The sequence below is a fragment of the Microcaecilia unicolor genome, chromosome 10, assembly GCF_901765095.1.
Source record: "Microcaecilia unicolor chromosome 10, aMicUni1.1, whole genome shotgun sequence".
Lineage (NCBI taxonomy): Eukaryota > Metazoa > Chordata > Amphibia > Gymnophiona > Siphonopidae > Microcaecilia > Microcaecilia unicolor.
This window is the reverse complement of record NC_044040.1, coordinates 52,147,518-52,166,813: the sequence shown is the minus strand read 5'-3', so window position 1 is coordinate 52,166,813 and position 19,296 is coordinate 52,147,518.

The window sequence follows — 19,296 nt, the reverse complement described above, 5'->3', positions numbered from 1 at the left end:
ACCCTCTCCAAAAGAAGTTCAAAAATGGAAGCCAACAGTTATAAGAGGCTAGACAAATATATATATACAGAGAGAGAGAGAGAGAGAGAGAGAGAGAGAGAGAGAGAGAGAGAGAGAGAGAGAGAGTTGTGTGTTTTTGACTGTTAAGAGAGAAACATCGAAACAAGATGGGCGGCCATCTTTCATTTCGATAACATGGTCGGGAACGGCCAAATCTCAACATTTAGGTCGACCTTAGAGATGGTCATCTCCGGTTTTCGGCGATAATGGAAACCAAGGACGCCAGTCTCAGAAACGACCAAATCCAAGCCCTTTGGTCATGGGAGGAGCCATCATTCGTAGTGCACTGGTCCCCCTCACATGCCAGGACACCAACCGGGTACCCTAGGGGGCACTGCAGTGGACTTCATAAATTGCTCCCAGGCACATAGCTCCCTTACCTTGGGTGCTGAGCCCCCCAAACCCCACTACCCACAACTGTACAACACTACCATAGCCCTAAGGGGTGAAGGGGGCACCTACATGTGGGGACAGTGGGTTTCTGGTGGGTTTTGAAGAGCTCACATTTACCACCATAAGTGTAACAGGTAAGGGGGCATGGGCCTGGGTCCACCTGCCTGAAGTGCACTGCACCCACTAAAACTGCTCCAGGGACCTGTTTACTGCTGTCAGGGAGCTGGGTATGACATTTGAGGCTGGCATAGAGGTTGGCAAAAAAATATTTAAAAAGTTTTTTTTATTAGGGTGGGAGGGGGTTAGTGACCACTAGGGGAGTAAGGTGAGGTCATCTCCGATTCCCTCCGGTGGTCATCTGATCAGTTCAGGCACCTTTTTGAGGCTTGGTTGCAAGAAAAAATGGATCAAGTAAAGTCGGCCAAGTGCTCATCAGGAACGCCCTTCTTTTTTCCATTTTCGTCTGAGGACGCCCATGTGTTAAACATGCCCCAGTCCCGCCTTCGCTATGCTTCTGACACGCCCCCGGGAACTTTGGTTGTTCCCACGACGGAAAGCAGTTGAGGGCGCCCAAAATCGGCTTTCAATTATGCCGATTGGGCGACCCTGGGAGAACGACACCCATATCTTGATTTGTGTCGAAAGATGGGCGCCTTTCTCTTTCGAAAATGAGCCCAATAGTAACATAGTAGATGACGGCAGAGAAAGACCTGTACAGTCCATCCAGTCTGCCGAACAAGATAAACTCATATGTGCTACTTTATGTGTATACCTGACCTTGATTTGTATCTGCCATTTTCAGGGCACAGACCATAGAAGTCTGCCCAGCACTAGCCCCGCCTCCCAACCAATGGCCCTGCCTCCCACCACTGGTGCTGCCACCCAATCTCCTCTAAGCTTCTGAGGATCCATTCCTTCTGAACAGGATTCCATTATGTTTATCCTACGCATTTTTAAACTCCATTACCATTTTCATCTCCACCACCTCCCGCAGGAGGGCATTCCAAATATCCACCACTCTCTCTGTGAAAAAATACTTCCTGACATTTTTCTTCAGTCTGCCCCCCTTCAAACTCATTTCATGTCCTCTAGTTCTACCGCCTTCCCATCTCTGAAAAAAGTTCATTTGCAGATTAATACCTTTCAAATATTTGAACATCTGTATCATATCACCCCTGTTTCTCCTTTCCTCCAGGGTATACATGTTCAGGTCAGCAAGTCTCTCCTCATATGTCTTGTAACTCAAATCCCAGACCATTTTTGTAGCTTTTCTTTGCACCGCTTCAATTCTTTTTGCATCATTAGCAAGATATGGCTCCAAAACTGAACACAATACTCCAGGTGGGGCCTCACCAATGACTTGTACAGGGGCATCAACACCTCCTTTCTTCTGCAGGTCACACCTCTCTCTATATAGCCTAACAGTCTTCTGGCTACGGTCATTGCCTTGTCACACTGTTTCGTCGCCTTCAGATCCTCAGATACTATCACCCCAAGATCCCTCTCCCCTTCTGTACATATCAGACTCTCACCGCCTAACACATACATCTCCCGTGGATTTCTACTCCCTAAAAAGATGTTCAACACAATGTGTTGAATTTCTACTTCCTAAAAAGATGTTCAACACAATATGGACATTAAAATGAGTGAAATCTTATCTTCCCTTGAACATCTTCCGGAACCTAGTACAATCCACTGTACTCACACACGGATTACTGCAACAGTGTCTTTTTAGGATGTAAGTCTCTAATATTGAAGAAGCTCCAAACCACCCAAAACACGGTGGCCAGACTTATTTTCGGCAAGTCAAAATTTGATAGCACAACACCTTTCAGAGAGAAGTTTCACTGGCTCCCCATCAGAGAAAAAATTAATTTCAAAGTTCACACTATAATTTACAAGATACTACATGGTGAAGCCCCAATCTACATGAATACCCTTATTGACCTCCCAAACAGAAACAGTTTAATATCTTCCTGTACTTACCTTAATTTACACCTTCCCAACTGCAAAGGTGTCAAGTACAAATCCTTCTATGCATCCAATTTTTCCTTTCTGGGTAGCCAACTTTGGAATGCTCTTCCAAGACCAATCCGAACAATCAACAGCCTTTTGCCCTTCAGAAAAGCTTTGAAGACTCATCTGTTTAAAAAAGCCTACCCTAATAATTCAACTAACTAAAGCTACCTGGTTTCTCATTGTTTTTGACACATCGGCTTTTGATTGGCTGATGTGGTGTTGACATTTCACATATAAACAGGCGCCATTTTTGATAGTGTTTTGTTTATTAGATGTGATACATGTACTATCAAGTAAGTCTTTCAAGAATTGTGCATGCATTATGAGTGCTTGATTGAGACTGACTATGCTATTTTTGTTTTTCAGATGACAAGATTGCACATTTAATCCCTTGATAAAGCGGATTAAAAAGATTGTGTTCCATTTTTTTGCCTATGAAAAATTAATTAAGAAAACTTTTTCAACATTGAAGATTTATGGGCTCACCTAGTGGTGTATTACTTAATGAAGAAGAAATTCTACTTAACACTGAGAAAAAGATGATATTGAGGTTTTTGTCCAATGCTGACGTTACTGTCTGTTGAGTACTAGTTTTCTATGAGACATCATAGTGTGCCACAGACTTTTGAGGTGTTTTTCTCCATTAACGCCACAGTTTGGTGGTTGTAGCACTTGCTGATATTGTCCACAGTACTGGTAGTTTGAAGTTTTCCATGAACAAGTCCACCATGACTTTTGTCTGCAGCAGTGATACTATCTTCATCTACAGTAACTGTAGTATCACTACCACCAGCATTAGCCATAGTGAATAAGCTATGGGAGGGCACTTTTTTTTATCTTGGGTGATATGAGGTCAGTATGTACTCTTCCTTTTCTTTCCAACCATACTTCAACTGTAAAGATATTATACAACAGGGTTACCATATGAAGGTACTCAGAAAGACTTGAGGAGAAAAATTATTCTCTTCCCCTTAGAGATGTACAGCAATCCACTAGCAGCTGCTGCTGAATTTTATGCTGCACTCCCTTTCACCCCAGTTATTGTGGCTGGTGCTGTGTGCAATCTAACTTTTTGGGTGGCAGGAGAACTTGGCCAATTTGACTGATGGACAAGAGAGAATCAATGAGTCTAGAAAATCTTTACAGGATGGTATTATTTCGAATAGGGAGAGAGTTAAAGTAGGGCTAGTTAGCGTAAGGTGTGTTAAAAATAAAGACCAACTCATACTTGATTTGATAGAGTATCATAACTTGTAATCATAGAAACATGTTAGGAGACATTGAGAATTAGATTACTCTGACTGTTAATAGAATGGGTTATGGAGAGAAGTATTATGACTGTTTCATGAGATTCACATAATGTTGTTGCTACTTTGGTGCTACTCTCATAATGTAAGGGTCTCTGGATTTTTATGATAGGTTTATTAGGGGACAGATAGCTCTATTACGAAAGTGGCAGCCACCGGGGCAGGAGTGAATATACCCTCAATATCCCCTGGACCTCTAGGGTAAGTCTAGACTCCCTGGATCCCAAGGGGTAGAGGTTAGGAAAACTGACCCTGAATTTTAGTTGCACAAAGGGTGAGATTTTGAGGGTGGGGTTTCTGAGTTAGTTACTTTTAACATTTATTTGCTGCACTGGGGCTCAGGAGGGTTTGTGAGACTGCAGAACCACCTGGAATTGTGGTACCCTTCAATTTGGGTCTTGCAGGTGCTGAAATTCTACTGCCACCTTGTGAAGAGGAAAATTTTATGTAAAGATTTTTCATGTATCACCACAGCCGTGAACACAGTCATGAAAACATGGAAAAACTGGAATTTGTGGAATTTGCCAATATAGCAGATGAATCCATGGACATTTTTGCATTTTTGTGCATGAGGCCTATTGTGAGTCTGTGAAATGAATCAACCAAAGCTCAACTATGTTTCTTATAAACAATTAGGAGCAAGCACATTCCAAACAGCCTTAGTTCTATCCTTCCCCACGTTTAGCATGAAATGGAAAACTTTGTTGAAATTCACTGTTCGCACACTATATTTTAGCTCAAGTAGGTGTCTACATTTAGCCTTCTGATAACTCAAATATTTCATTTTTATCTGCTTTTCACCTACCCCTACTTAGCTTTGCCATATGCCACCCTTATTAGCTATGTCCAAATACTCTTAACTACAAAAATCGCGTCCCTTCCTCATTCCCTCTGTGCTTCTAAATTCCAGATCCCTACTTGAAGCTGTTTATCAGTTATGAGAAGGAGACACACACAGAGCCACACAAACTGAAACACAAAGACAGTAGTGCAATAAGATTTTTTTGGATAGAACCAAAGCTAAAGAGAATGAAGTATACGTTCCATGCCGATTTCCTGCTTTTTTCACATAATCCATCATGATTTTTCCTGCTTTGGTTCTTAGCATCATTTTTTCAAATGTGTCTATCTGTACAGTTTCATAGCCAACACATTATACGGTGCACAATGTAGGACATGAGTGGAGATTTGGCAGATGTATTAAAGAACTAATATGCAATGATGCTTCAGTATCAAACTCAGTTCATAAATCAGGTTCCAGAGAAGAAAGGTTTTTCCTTCACTTATTTTTCATATTCTTTCATGATTATGGCACATGTTAAGTATCAGCATTACCTTATGCTGTGCAAGGCCCTAAGAGTTAGTTTAACTGAGGCTTCAGGCCTACTCTGTGTCAGCCTAAGGCCTCTTGGAGAGCAGCTTTGACATTCTCCCATCCCCCCCCCCCCCCCCCCCCCAATCTGATCTCTGGGAATGTCAATGCAGGGTGTTTCCTGCCTCTGGGTGTTTCTACACATGTGCTTCCAAGCAATAAAACAACAGAATCTGCACAGGAAAACAACAGAAATAAAACCACTGTCTCCATAAACTGTACTAGTTCATAGGAATTCACACTTCCTTGCTGAATCAGGAGACATAGGATCAAAGCACACCAAATTATATCATAGGCTTATCCATTCCACACACACAACTCCCTGCTCAGCACACACATTCCTTCACTCAGGTGTGCCGAAGCAGTACTGTATTATTTTTCTACCCTAAGCCTATTTCTAGATAAAATATCTTTTGCCGATCCACCTTTGTGTGTTGTATTATTGTGCTACAAACCCTCCTGCCCCTAAGAAGTGAATTTGGGACCAAAAAGGAAGGAACCCAGAGAACCAGACCAAGCCAAAGGCTGACATCTGACCTCTGGGGGACATCTCACTTCTAACACTAAGCATCTGCTAAAAAAACATTTGGTTTATTTTTGTGTGACTTCTAATTTAACACTAATTGTTTTCTTCCTGTGCTCTAAATATTTCAGCTTTACTATAGTTATACTTCATAACTTGTTCCAAAGTAATTTTACTGCTCTATAGCTGACTGACTGGGGACATTGCCTTAGTGCCACACCCTCAGTGCAGGGAAATGGAGCATGGTGAATGGGAAAGAGAACAATCATGGCTCAACTGAGGCAGCAAATTTAGCATCCGCTTACTGATTAACTTTGCCAATAAAACTCTTTGGTTTCTTGAACACAAATTTGAGATGAAACAGCAAGATAAATAGAGTATTCCACCACTTCCTCAACTGAGTTAAATTACAATATTAACAGAGCCAAAAAAAAAAATCACTTTTGATTCTTCAGATACTATGGAAACAGTTGTAAATAACTAAAACCAGCCATGTTCCACCTTCATAAAACCTTCACATACTCTTGGATGGGATTCACTACCATAGTAGGACTAACGCTGACCATGGCAGGCAAAATTAGCCCTGGATATTCAGTGCTGGGTCATATATGGGCACTGGAACTGAATATCCAGTGCTAATTTCTGTGAGGCTGACTGGTAGAGCTTATGCGGGTCCCAGTCGATATTCAGCAGGGGCCCATACCCAGAGCACTTAAGAGGCCCTGACACAAGAACCCCCAATCCCTGTCCCCTCCCTCTGATCACGCAACCTTCTCTCCCCATCTTTCTAAAGTGCAGGATAGGCCCCTCCAGGCCTACTTGCAATTCCTGGTGGTCCAGCAGGGTGGTGGAGGCAGGAATAAAGCCCACTTGCTCCTGCCCCTAGTGGCCAGCATTCCAAAATGTCTGCTGTGACTTTTCACGGTAGCCTCATGATACTGCCTGGTTAAGTACCACTAAATATTGGTGGTTGGGCAGCCCCAATTGATTTAAGTGGCAGGAACTTCTTCTGCCCACTTAAATTGTTTTTAATATCAGGCAGCTGGTTTTTAAAGCATCTGACAAATCTCCAATCATTTCCTGCATTGTACACTTTACAAAATGTTGGCAACAGCACAGCACAGTGGTAGCTAGTTACCTGTGCAAATAGAGACATTTTTGAAAAAGCAATGCTGAGAACAAAAGCAAGAAAAATCATGTATAGATTGTCCCATGTGAAAAAAGCAGGGATATACTAGCTCTATCCAATATGAGGCTTATGCGATTGCACCAATGTCTGTTTCAGTTTGTGTGGCTCTGTGTTTGTTTCTCCCCCCATAACTCATAAATAGCTTTCAGTAGGGGCTTGGATTCTGGAGGGCAAATATAGACAAAAGTCTAAATTCACACTCTCATAAAAGTGGGTATTTGTGAGATATTTGTCAAAAAAAGAAAATATTGGCAAGTGTAAATTTACACTGTGACATAATGGTGAATTTCTGCTGCTCAGTTTGCAAAGTCAAGCATGTCTGTGTCGGAAACGTGGAGGGGAGAGGCATATGGTGTCTAGGAAGGGTGGCAGAGGGTGTATGGGTATTGCAGGTCGGTCAAGTATGGATTGCTCTATGTTAAGGTGCGTGCATATGTGTGCACATGTAGTGAGTGGTACTGTAATTTTTTTGTAATCTATGGGAAGGTATAGGTATGCATGGGGAAGAGTATCGGTTAGGTTTATCTTTGTCGTTATATCTTGGTGTGTGTTGGGGCAGAAGGTTTGGGGATAGGGTGAATAAATTCTTTCTGTTTTCCCCTTGCACTCTCTGCCTTACCTTTCCTGCTCCAGAGTTAATACTAGCTAATGACTGCTGCCACTACTTTGGTGTCAGTATCAGCTAGAAGAAGAGGTAAGAAGAGAAAAACCAGTCATGGCGGGGGTGGAGGGTGGATGAAAGTAATGCTGGTCATTATGGGGAGGAGGGTTGGAGGAAATACATTTTCCAATGATACCTGATGGCTGAATTCTGGAGTGGACAATTATCAGAGGAACCTAGGATTTGGATTTTACACTAAATTTATAGAGGTTTTGGAGACTGGAAGGTGGGGGGGGGGGGGTGGATTTTAAGAGGTGGGCGATTATTAGCAAGATCAATACTTCTATACTTTCTTCCAAATTTTTAGTTCAAGATAGTTGATAATATTTTTTAGGTTCAATAAGCTCCTTCATCCAAAAGTTTGCAATCTAAGTTGGCAATTCTATAAGTGGGTGCCACCTGTTAGGTGCCCTTATGGCATGCAGAGAACACCTATAACAACATCAGGGCACCCACAATCTATAACAACATCTGGGCACCTAGTGTTGGCTCCCACAGTTATACCAGCCATAGATCTGGGGAAACCATGGGCTTCTAAATATAGCTAGGGGGTGTGTAACTGAGTATTCAGGCCCATACTCCACTCATGTGTATGTACCCTTGCAATTGTGTACTGTGGCTCTTATGCACACCCTTATAGATTGGTGCTTAGAAATCCTATGTGTATAAGTGCCATTTTTTTTTACACCTGTGGTAGGCACACCTAACTACAGGCAGCCAGTTATAGAATTGCCTTTCTCTTGAGTATCTGTGGGAACAGGCAATAAAATGACCTGTTCAAGGTCAAAGGAAATGTCAGTGCAGGACATGAATGAGTTTCCTGTCCATTACTCTAACCATTAGGCCACTCCTTTCTCCATGTATACTCCAATGTCACTGACAAATTACATATGCCTTAAATTTACCTCAGGGAACCCTTCAGACGCAAATATGATTACTGCAGTCAAAGGCAGGAGTAAATCTGGGCAGAAGTGTTGCCACTTTCATGAAGCAACAATTCTTTCCTCAGGGAGAAGTTTGATATTTTTTAAACTGTTCTTTCATTTAGAGGTCAATTGGAAAATAAGTTTGAATAAGCCTTCTTTTTTTATTGTAATTGGAAAAGTATTTACTGTCCCTCCTCTATTGTTAGGCACTGTCTGAAATTCTACAAAAGAAATTTAATTTTTAGAAAGCTAGTACCACTTTCTCTCCATGGATTACAGTACAAGCTCTGTAATAACTAGTTCAGCCTCCTATAATTCCTTTATTATGAAAGAAAATATTCATATCATTTTTCCAGTCTAACATTAGCTTTCATTTCATTCACACCTTCCCACACAAATTAATATGTCTACACTTTCTAATCTCACAGTGACTCGGCCCCCTCCTTTAACATAAGTTTCCTGTTTGCATACAAATATAAGAGCATAAGATGTATCATACTGGATCAGACCAAAAGGTCCATCAGGCCCAGCATTTTTTCCTCCAACAGTGGCCAATCCAGGTCACAAGTATTTGGCAGGATGACAAAGTCGACCTACTTCTTATTGGTCACTCCCAGGAATAAACAGCAGCTTTCTCCAGTCTACAAAACTAATTATGTTTTATGGACATTTCCTCCAAGAACTTATCTAAATCCACTTTCAAAGCCTGCAATGTTAAGCCTACTCAATCGCCTTCTCTGGCAATACATTTCAGAACTTAATTATAGGGGTTTCTTCAGGATTTCCTGAAGCACTGCATCTTGTTGTTTGTGAGAAGACATTGAGCGCAGTCTTTGTTCTTTGTTCCCTGGTGTGGACCTGGAGGCAAGAGACTTTTCCCAGCTGAATATAGCTCAGATAACCTTGAGTTGTAATGTTGTGTCTGCACCAGTTCTGACTGATTATTGTGCAAGGGTCCATCTTGCCTGATTTGTATCTCTCATCACCTGTCTAGGTAGTATCTCTATCTTGCCCTACCTGATTGGTCCAGCAAGATTCAGGGCTCCAGCTCAGCCAATAAGAGAAGCTGTTCCTGTGCCCGTTTTTTTCCATCTTAAAGACGGTTGCCACAGCTCACAGCTACTCTGATATGTAGGACTTTGTGTCACATCAGAAAAAAACCCCTAAAGGTTTCCCAACATCTCTGTGATATCTGCTTCATAGTATAACAGAGACGACCCAGTGGAATTGATTCCATTGGTGCAGCCAAGTTCAGACAACAGGAAAGATGATTTGCTGACAGAAGCCACCTGGAACTGAGGAGGGAAGGACCATCTGCCCAGCAGTTTTTCTGCCATAGCACAGTCTGGGGCATGCAAACACTGAGGTGGCAGATGTAGAACCCTATGGTGTGGGTGACATAGATGGCAGTTTCTTTGTTATGTGAAAGTACAGGTCAGACTAACTTAGGGTTTCTTTTACAAAGCCGCGCTAACGATTCCCGCGCGGCAAATGAGAGGAAGCCCATAGGAATTGAATGGGCTTCCTCTCATATGCCGCACTGAGAATTGGTAGCACAGCTTAGTAAAAGAAACCCTCAGTACGTGGTTCTAAGGTTTCACTTCAGCTTGTATTATTGTGTGATAAGAAACTAAGGGGGAAGTTATCAATGTAGGCTACTGTTAAGTCAGGTTATTTTAGCACAGGTTCCCATTTTAGGCAATGAGACCTATGCTAAAATAACCCGATTTATGATAACAAATGGACAGCAAAAAATGGACTCCATATATTACCGCTCAGAATGGAAAAAAAAGGGACCAAGTAAAGTTGACCAAATGCTTGTGAGGGACGCCCTTCTTTTTTCCATTATCGGCCGAGGACGCCCATCTCTTAACCACGCCCCTATCCCGCCTTCGGTACACTGCTGACACGCCCCCGTGAACTTTGGTCGTCCCCACGACGGAAAGCAGTTGCGGACGCAAAAAAATCAGCTTTCAATTATGCCGATTTGGGCGACCTCGGGAGAATGACGCCCATCTCCCGATTTGTGTCGGAAGATGGGCGTCTTTCCCTTTTGAAAATAAGCCAGTTAGTGTTGTTTATTTATTTTATTTATTTATTTATTTATTTGTTGCATTTGTATCCCAATTTTCCCACTTCTTTGCAGGCTCAATGTGGCTTACATGGTACCGTAAAGGCGTTCGCCCAGTCCGGTAGCAACAAATAGAATAGCACACAAATAGATGCATGCACAACTCCTAATTGATGTAATTAATGTGAATAATTGATTATAAGCTTCCAATAATTGCTTATTGATGATTCATTAACCAATTAAATTAGGCACGCATCTCGGGATCGGTCCCAAATTTAGGTGACTTATACAGAAACCAGGGGAATGTAAGTTAAGTGCTTAGGCAGAATTTTGGCATTTATGACTGTATGTTCCAAACCTTTGCACCTATTTGATTGAATTGCCCCCTATTGGCCTGATTCTATATATTATGCCTAAAATTAACATGCACTAAGCAATTACACCTAAGCATATTCTAAGTACTGCACATAAATCTATGTGTGGTATTTAGAATATGCTTAGGCGTAGTTAAGGTGACTGAACCTATGTGCGTCTATTTACGCCATCGAAAAGCTGGTGTAAATCCCCACATGTACATTTACATGCTCTGGTCCATATTTTATAACAATGCACATAGATTTTGGAATGCCCACAAGACACCCATTTCCATGTCCCTAATCACGTCCCATTTTGCCTGTGCGCATTAGCATTTAGGCGCAGTATATTATAGAATATGTTTAGTAATGTACACGCATAAATTCTAATTTTTGACAATTAGTGCTCATTATTGCTTGTTAAGAGCTGTTAACACTTAGCTTGTTAAAACAATTAATCTACACACGTAATTATAAAATATGCCTAGAGTTATGCGTGGAATAGCTATATAGAATCCGGGGGTATGTGCAAAACTTTACAGCAGTTTAGTAAAAGGGACCCATAGTTCCTACTTTATCAAAATGTGCTTTTGCATGTTAACATGTGTTAGTTAACAATTACTATTAATCTAAATGGACATTTTATACTAACAGGATGTGTGAGCTGATCTTACTGCATTTTCATAAAGAGACCCCCTAGGCAGATAGTTTTGATGTAACAACTAGCTGATAATGTAAATCTTTTTGGAGAAATGACTCATGTCAGAGTCTAAGTATTTTAAACTAAATGTACATGTAACTGAATCAGAAGAACAGCTTACTGTGTTTCATGGGTCAAATTATAAATACAATAGCATGATATCATCCTGAGATACAACTAAATTTATCCATGCAGTCAATGGTTTCATTACAGAAAAAAACAGGGTTCAGTATTAAGAGGACAGTTTGCAGCACTTCACTGCACTTGAAATCAGATTAACTAAATTGACTCACTGCTTGCACAATTTATTTGCACCAGAAATAAAGGTGTCTCTAGTAACAGGGCACTAATCCACACATGATTAAACCATCTCATAAAGAAACATAATGTTGTTATTATGCATGATAAAAGTAGACATCTATGACATAATGAATATAATTTAACTGTTTGTTTTTAGCAATCTACTTAGTGATTATGATGCAGCATAAAAAGGTCAGGGATTATGGCCAGAAAATAGAAGGCAAAAAGCAGAAGGCTGTAACAGATCCAGAAGTGTTAAATAGAAACATTTATTTCAATAATGATAACAGATTTAGTTGTAAGTCCCTCACCTGGGCCAACCTTGCCACAATTACAGCTCCCAGAGAAAGAATAAATCAGGTGCTCCAAGAAAATAGCCCTCACAATCTCTGCTTTTCAGAATTACTGGCGTTCACTCAAGTTTCTGCTAAATCAGACTGGCCGCTTCTGAGATGTCACAGGCTGGTCTCCTAAGGTCCATGGTTTATGCAGACTTGGAGTCCCTGTGATCCCTCATGAAGGCTCCAGTGTCTCTCCATTCACTGTTTGAAACAGTCAATGTCTTTGAGGTCAATTAATGGTTGAAGGCAATTTTTGTTTCTCACCAGTTCTCTCAGTTTCCAGAGATATTTTGCCATTCCTAGTTTATTCTGAATTTCTCTAGCAGCAAGACAGAGGCAGAAGTTCAAATTATATCCCCTAAGCAATAATTTTGGAAAGGCCTCCCAGACAGCAGGAGTTCACCTCAGAAAATCTGGGTACAGCTGAAAGTGGGTTCCCTCTTCCATAGGGCCTCCCTACCCTGCAGGGGCCACTTGGGCAGAATTTACATCTCTGCTGGAAGAAGATCAAGGAACAATCAAGCTGAACTCTGAATTAATGACTGGTTGGCAGTTTTACATGCAGGAAGTGGCATGGTGGTTAGACTCTAACTGTTTGAGCAATGACCTGAGTGCAAGGGAAGCTAGGGTTGAAATCCTTCTTCTGCCACTGCCACTGCCAGAAGGCTTATCCAGTCTGCTCATCCATACCAACTATAAATCTCTACTATCCCTTAGAGATCCTCTGTGTCTGTCCCAAGCATTCTTGAATTCAGATACACTCCTAGTCTCCACCATCTCTACTAGGTGACATTGATCAGGTACCATGTTAGGGGCAATTCCATAACTGGGCACCTGGTAGGAGCCTATTTAATAAAGGAATATAGGTGCCTACTTTCGTTTATAGAATACTGGTATGACCGAAAATAAATGACTATAATTTAGGAACACTATCAATACCTATGCCAGTGGTTCCCAAACCTGATCCTGGAGGCACCTAACTTGACTAGGAGCTTAGTCAAGATCGGGAGGCAGGGCTGGTGGTTGGGAGGCAGGGATAGTGCTGGGCAGACTTATACGGTCTGTGCCCTGAAGAGCACAGGTACAAATCAAAGTAGGGTATACACAAAAAGAAGCACATATGAGTTATCTTGTTTGGCAGACTAGATGGACCGTGCAGGTCTTTTTCTGCCGTCATGTACTATGTTACTATGTGAGGTTTTCAGGATCTCCACAATGAATATTCATGAGAGAGATCTCCATGCACTGCCTCCACTGCATGCAAATGTCTCTCATAAATATTCATTGTGGATATCCTGAAATTCTGACTGGCTGGGGTACTTCCAGAACCATTTGTGTTGGCATCACCACACGGCAGCCGCTAGCACGACTTTGTAAAAGGGGGGGTTAGTCCTAATGTGGAGAGTCCATGTGTATGAGTGGATCACTTGAATTCAATAATGAAAATGCTATACAGGGGTCCTTTTACTAAGCTGTGGGGAAGGGCCCTGTGGTAGTGGCAGAGGCCATTTTTCTCATGCACCAGGGCCCTTTTAACCGCAGCTGGTAAAATGCCCTCTCTCAAAAATGGCCACTCAGTAAAACAACTCTTACCATGCAGCAGGGAGCTCTTACCGCCACCCACTGAGGTGGCGTAAGGGCTACCGCTGTAGCCTGGTGCTAACCGGGCAGCTCATGGTGATGCCCGATTACTGCCATGTTAGCGCCATGCTAGGAAAAGAAATTCCCAGAGCACTGGAAATGGCACGTGCTCCAGGCAGAACTACTGCCGGCAGCCACGTTGGGCTGGCGGTAGTTGTATTTTAGCATGTGATAAACCCGCGTTGGGCTTACTGTCATTTGTAAAAGACCACCTCAGTTTTTTAGTACATAGATTTGAAAATATAATGCAATTACTTTCCATGAAAAAAAGTGTTCACAGAGAAAGCAGATGCATTTGTCTGCTGATACTTTTTTTTTATTAATTTATTTTTGTATGGAAAGTAAAGCACATTGATTTCAAAATACAATTCGCATGAGGATTTTTCTTCTAAAATACACCCCCTAGGAATGTATCCTTAAATATGGCTAAATGTTCATTCAGTAAGAGAGGAATTTTCAGATAGGCCATTTATCTGCAAAATTGCTCTTACTCCACTCCCAATGTTAAATAAGAAGTATATTTTGTGCAGTGCACTTTTTCTAGTGAAAAAGGTGCCGGTACTCAAATGCTAGGCCACCCTTCAGGGGTGGGGGTAATCACTGAAGGACCCTCTCCACAATAGCCAGGCCCCCTGCAACCAGTCACAGAACTTATGACAAGGCAGAATTGGTGTGTAGAGCCTGAGCTCTTTCATTAAAACTTGAGGACCATGGCTCAATTTTAGCAGCCAACGGAAAAGGTGCCGGTACTCAGTACCCCCAAGTACCCCCTCAAAAAAAGCCCTGATTTTGTGTGTTATCTATGAATTGTCTGATTTAAAAAATGACAAGGCTGCCAATGATAAATAACTTGACAGATTCATCATTAGATGAAATTGTAGCATGTTGGGATTCAACTATATTGAATGCTTTTGATCAGATGGCACCCTTAAGAAAGTGAATTCAAAAGAGACATCATTGTGCTGCATGGTTTTCAATTGAATTGAAATCTGAAAAACAGAAATTAAGGCAATTAGAATGTGAATGGTGAATATCTCCATCAACTGAAACCAAAGAATTGTACACATCGGGATTAAAACAATATCAAACCTTAGCCCTTATCACAAAAAAAGAACTATTTTAATCAAAAATATTATCATCCCTGGCAGGAACTAGAGATCTTTTCTCAATAGTACAGAGATTATCATTTAAATAAAATTGTAAATTTCTCAATTGAAAATGTAATATCTTCTCAATGTTTTGCCATAGTATTTTGTGATAAAATTCAGACCATCAATAATATTTTTTTCTTCTATACCATTTTCAGAATGTATAGACAAGGCATCTGAAAGGGTTACAGACTGTGTTTCTCCTGATCCATCTTTCAATTTTTACTCTTTCCCTCTCTTTCTTTCTGCAAACAGTCTGATATTTTCAATTACCTTCACCTGTGTTCTGGCCCTTGCTTCTTCCCATGTACCTATAAATGGAGTGTTTTTTTTTGTTTGTGTGTGAAAACCTATGCAACTATTTCTTAATAGTTTCACTCAACCATTTATGATTTTTGATACTTTCTTTTACGTAGATGACCACTAAATGCACACAATTATTTTGGTGAAATTTTTTCAGTTATATTAAAGCTTTTATTGAACTAGGTTTACATTTTTGAAAAGGTTGAGTTCATCTATGTAGCCAATTTCCCTATGTGAGGTGTTTTTTTTTTAAAAGATTAAAACTATCATTGGATACTTAAATACAATGAAGCATTGATTTGCCAGCTTTAGCAGGTCTGTTATGATTAAGCTTTGTAGCATTTGAAGTTTAACCCCTCATTGATTATTAGTTCATTCATTAAGTGTGACAGCCCTCTCACTGTCCTTATAGCATCATTATCTCGACCTAATGTGAATCTGAACATTAGGGTCTTCTAATACCATGCTTCATTTTATACTGTGGGAAAGAGCTTGGCCAATTATTACCTAGAGAAGGCCTAATGATAGGAACAACAGGGAACAGCAATATGGAAATAAAATGTAAATGATCTGCATTCTGTATTCACAACCAGCACACTTTCTCTCTGTATGAGGTACATGAGGTTCATTGAAAGCACAACAATTAAGGAAGAAATCTTAGTGTTTCTGAAAGCTTGCATATTGAAACATTAATTATTGCAATAAAGGTATCATCTCTAGTCTGTTACTTTAATACATATTAAAAGAAAACCAATAATGGGGGTGGGGAAGGCAATGTGATCCTTGCATATTTTTTGATGTGTATTGTTCCTGAAAGTTATTCAATTAACTTATCCGAATAGCATTTCAGATAAACCACAGCTTATTTCAAATAAGCAGGCATAAAGGGACTGATCACTAACTGGTCAATATTCAGTTGGCCACTGACCACCATCGGAAACATTAGGCCCCAATATTCAATGCTGGCCCATGTCCAGGCACTAGTTTTAAACATCTGGGTATGATTGTCAGGCTGCCAGGTATTATATGGGCCCAGCCAATATTCAGTTGGGACCTGCATAAGACACTTGGCTGGGACCTCTCATAAGAGTATTTGGTCAGGTCCAACCCCTTCCCTCCCACTCCCTCAGAAGAGCATCTGACTCCCTGATTCTGATCCCCTCCCCCCCAGAAAAGCATCTGACCCCCCAAAACTATTCCCCTATCCCCTTTAGGCCACTCTGGTCTACTTTTCTGATTCTTAGTGGTCTACTGGAGAAAAGACAGGAGCAATACCAACTACTCCTGCTCATCACAACTCCTGTTTCAAAATGTCTGCAGCAACTTCTAGCAGCAGTCGCAGAGTCCGGTGGTATCACAAGGCTACAACTAGAGGTCACTACAGCCATTTTGAAGTGAAAGCCACGATGGGCAGAATGGGGCTAGATACTCTTCTGGGTTGGGGGTGGGAGGAGGAACACAATGCTTTTCTGTGGGGAGGGGTGTCAGGTATGAGGGGATATCACAGCACTTCAGGCTGGAACCCAGATGTTATGCATGTACCTGCTGATATTCAGTGCCTGCACTTGCATAGCTAACTGGGTTAAAGTTAGTATTGATATTTATGTGGTCCAACATGCCCAATTAGCTATGCGGACGCCAATACTGACTGTTGCTGGCACCTGCAACACTCCTGACTCCTCCCCGAAATGTTCCTTTCGTACCTGGACTTAAGATGGCTGGTTGATGCTGATATTCAGAAGTACTGCCCAGTTAATTGCCACTGAATATCAGTGGCTAGCCCACTTAAATTGCTTTGACTATAGGGCTCTAATTGACAAGTTTTCAAAGGGGTTAGCCAACTATTTTGCGAGTTCGGTGGCTAACCCCTTTGAAAATTTACTAGAGCTGGGAAGCTAAACTTAGCTTTTTGGGGAGCCTTTTACTATGGGGCAAAAATGTTTTGCAGTCACCATGTGGTAATTGCCCAAATAATTACTATAAACTACTACTATAAATCATTTCTATAGCGCTACCAGTCATACGCAGCACTTCACAATTGAACATGAAGAAAGAAAAGACAGTCCCTGCTCAAAAGAACTTACAATCTAAATAATTGTGTGATAATTGCAAAACCTCTGAATTAACTGTTAGGGGTGTTCTCAGTTTTTCTGCCCATGCAGTTAAATGGCAATTCATAAAGTGCCAATATTTATGCACCACCTTGAGTGTATAAGTGTCTAGAACAGAGGTTTACATCCCAGTCCTCGGGGCACACCCAGCCAGGTGAGGTTTTCAGGATATCCCCATTGAATGCAATGTTTGACATATGCCAATACTCGGAATTCTGCCTTTTCAATAGCGGGTTCACAAATTTGGAACATGCTGCCAGGTTTCTTGAGACTGTGCAGTAGCAGGGTTCAATTTGAAAACTTATTTAAGACTTATTTGTTTGAGCATGAATGGAGTTGATGCTTCTTTCTGCCTAGCCTGAGTAACTTACTGCTTTTTCTGAGAAAGTGTCTGTTACTGTATTTTATTGTGTATGTTGATTTGTTATCCGCCTAGTTGTAGGCGGAATAGGACATTTTAAGTAAATAAATAAATAAGTAAACAAACAAACAAACAATGTTCTAGGTTGATTGACTATAATGTTCCCTTCTCCTAATCCCTTCAACAAAAGAAGGACCTGGGAGCCTCCACCACGTTAAACTATACTCATGTGCTCGATCTCACCAAAGACATAGGGTTGACTGGCTTGACCAACTGTCTGTGTTGATTGCCTGATTAGTTGAATTTCTTTATTGAATGGTGACTTGCAGCAAAGTACATACACTTCAATGCAATATTGTTTTTCCAAAGTACAAAAATTAAATAAAAGCAAACAAACACATTACCCACTTAACAGACTGTACAAGGAAGGAAATCAAACAGAAAACCAACCAGAAACCAACATAACACAAATCTCATCATGGAAGCTTAAGTTTCACCCTTTTCCAGTGAATGGGCTTTGTTGACATTACCACACTGAGATCCGCTAGCGTGGCTTGATAAAAAAGGCCCTAAGCGCATGGTTCTGAAACCAGGAGTATTGTATGCTAATGAGGGTCGTGAAAGGGTACTTATACATGCATTATTTGGCCTTATCACATGCTACAGTATTATATTGCAACCTGAGTTAATAATGAGATGTGAAGCATGCACATGTATACAAAGTAATTCAGTACAATGCAAACTGAATAAGGGAGCTTGTGTTCAACAAACTGTGTATGTTGCATTATTCATGGAATCGTAGCGCCAACTTTGAGCTGGCCTTATTTTTCCTTATTGGGAACATTAAGATACTAACAGGTGCTCCTGGGAAGCCTTTTAAAGGGTCAGATGACTTAAACATCACCTCAACTCCTCCAGCAGGTCCAGTATGATCAGGCCCCCCCTTTCACTGTATCCTCCAACTCCTCATTCAGCACCTACTGAGGGTCTCTTTGATGGCTAGAGTAGGGGGCAGGTGCGGTTCCCAGTTGGTCCTACCTCATTTGTTCCTGGTTCGCAAATGGTATCTTTTGGCCCTTAGTGGTAGTCTCAGACGGTACTTATAGGAGTTAAGCTCTCAAATAAAGTATGTGCCTTTTTTAACAGCTTGACCACTAGCAGTAGATCATTGTTAGGTGTCAAAAAAATGCCATTTGCTAGCCAGGAGCCAATGGGGCAGGAATGACTGAGGGTTGTTCCTCTCCCCCCACCCCCAGCCACTAAGAAGACCCCTGTAGGGATCAATTGTGAGAGTTAAAGAGGAGGGGCCTGATCATGCTGCAACTTTCAGGGGTGTGGGGACGATCATGCTGGGACTTTTGTGGAAGTAAGATGGGGATTACTTTATTCCACTATCCGTCCATTTAAATGACAGCAAACTCAACTTACAGCCTGCTATCTTTATGATAATGCAGCCAGGAGTGTGCAATATTCCTAGTTGCATCAATACAAATATATATTTACTAGCCGTTGAGCAT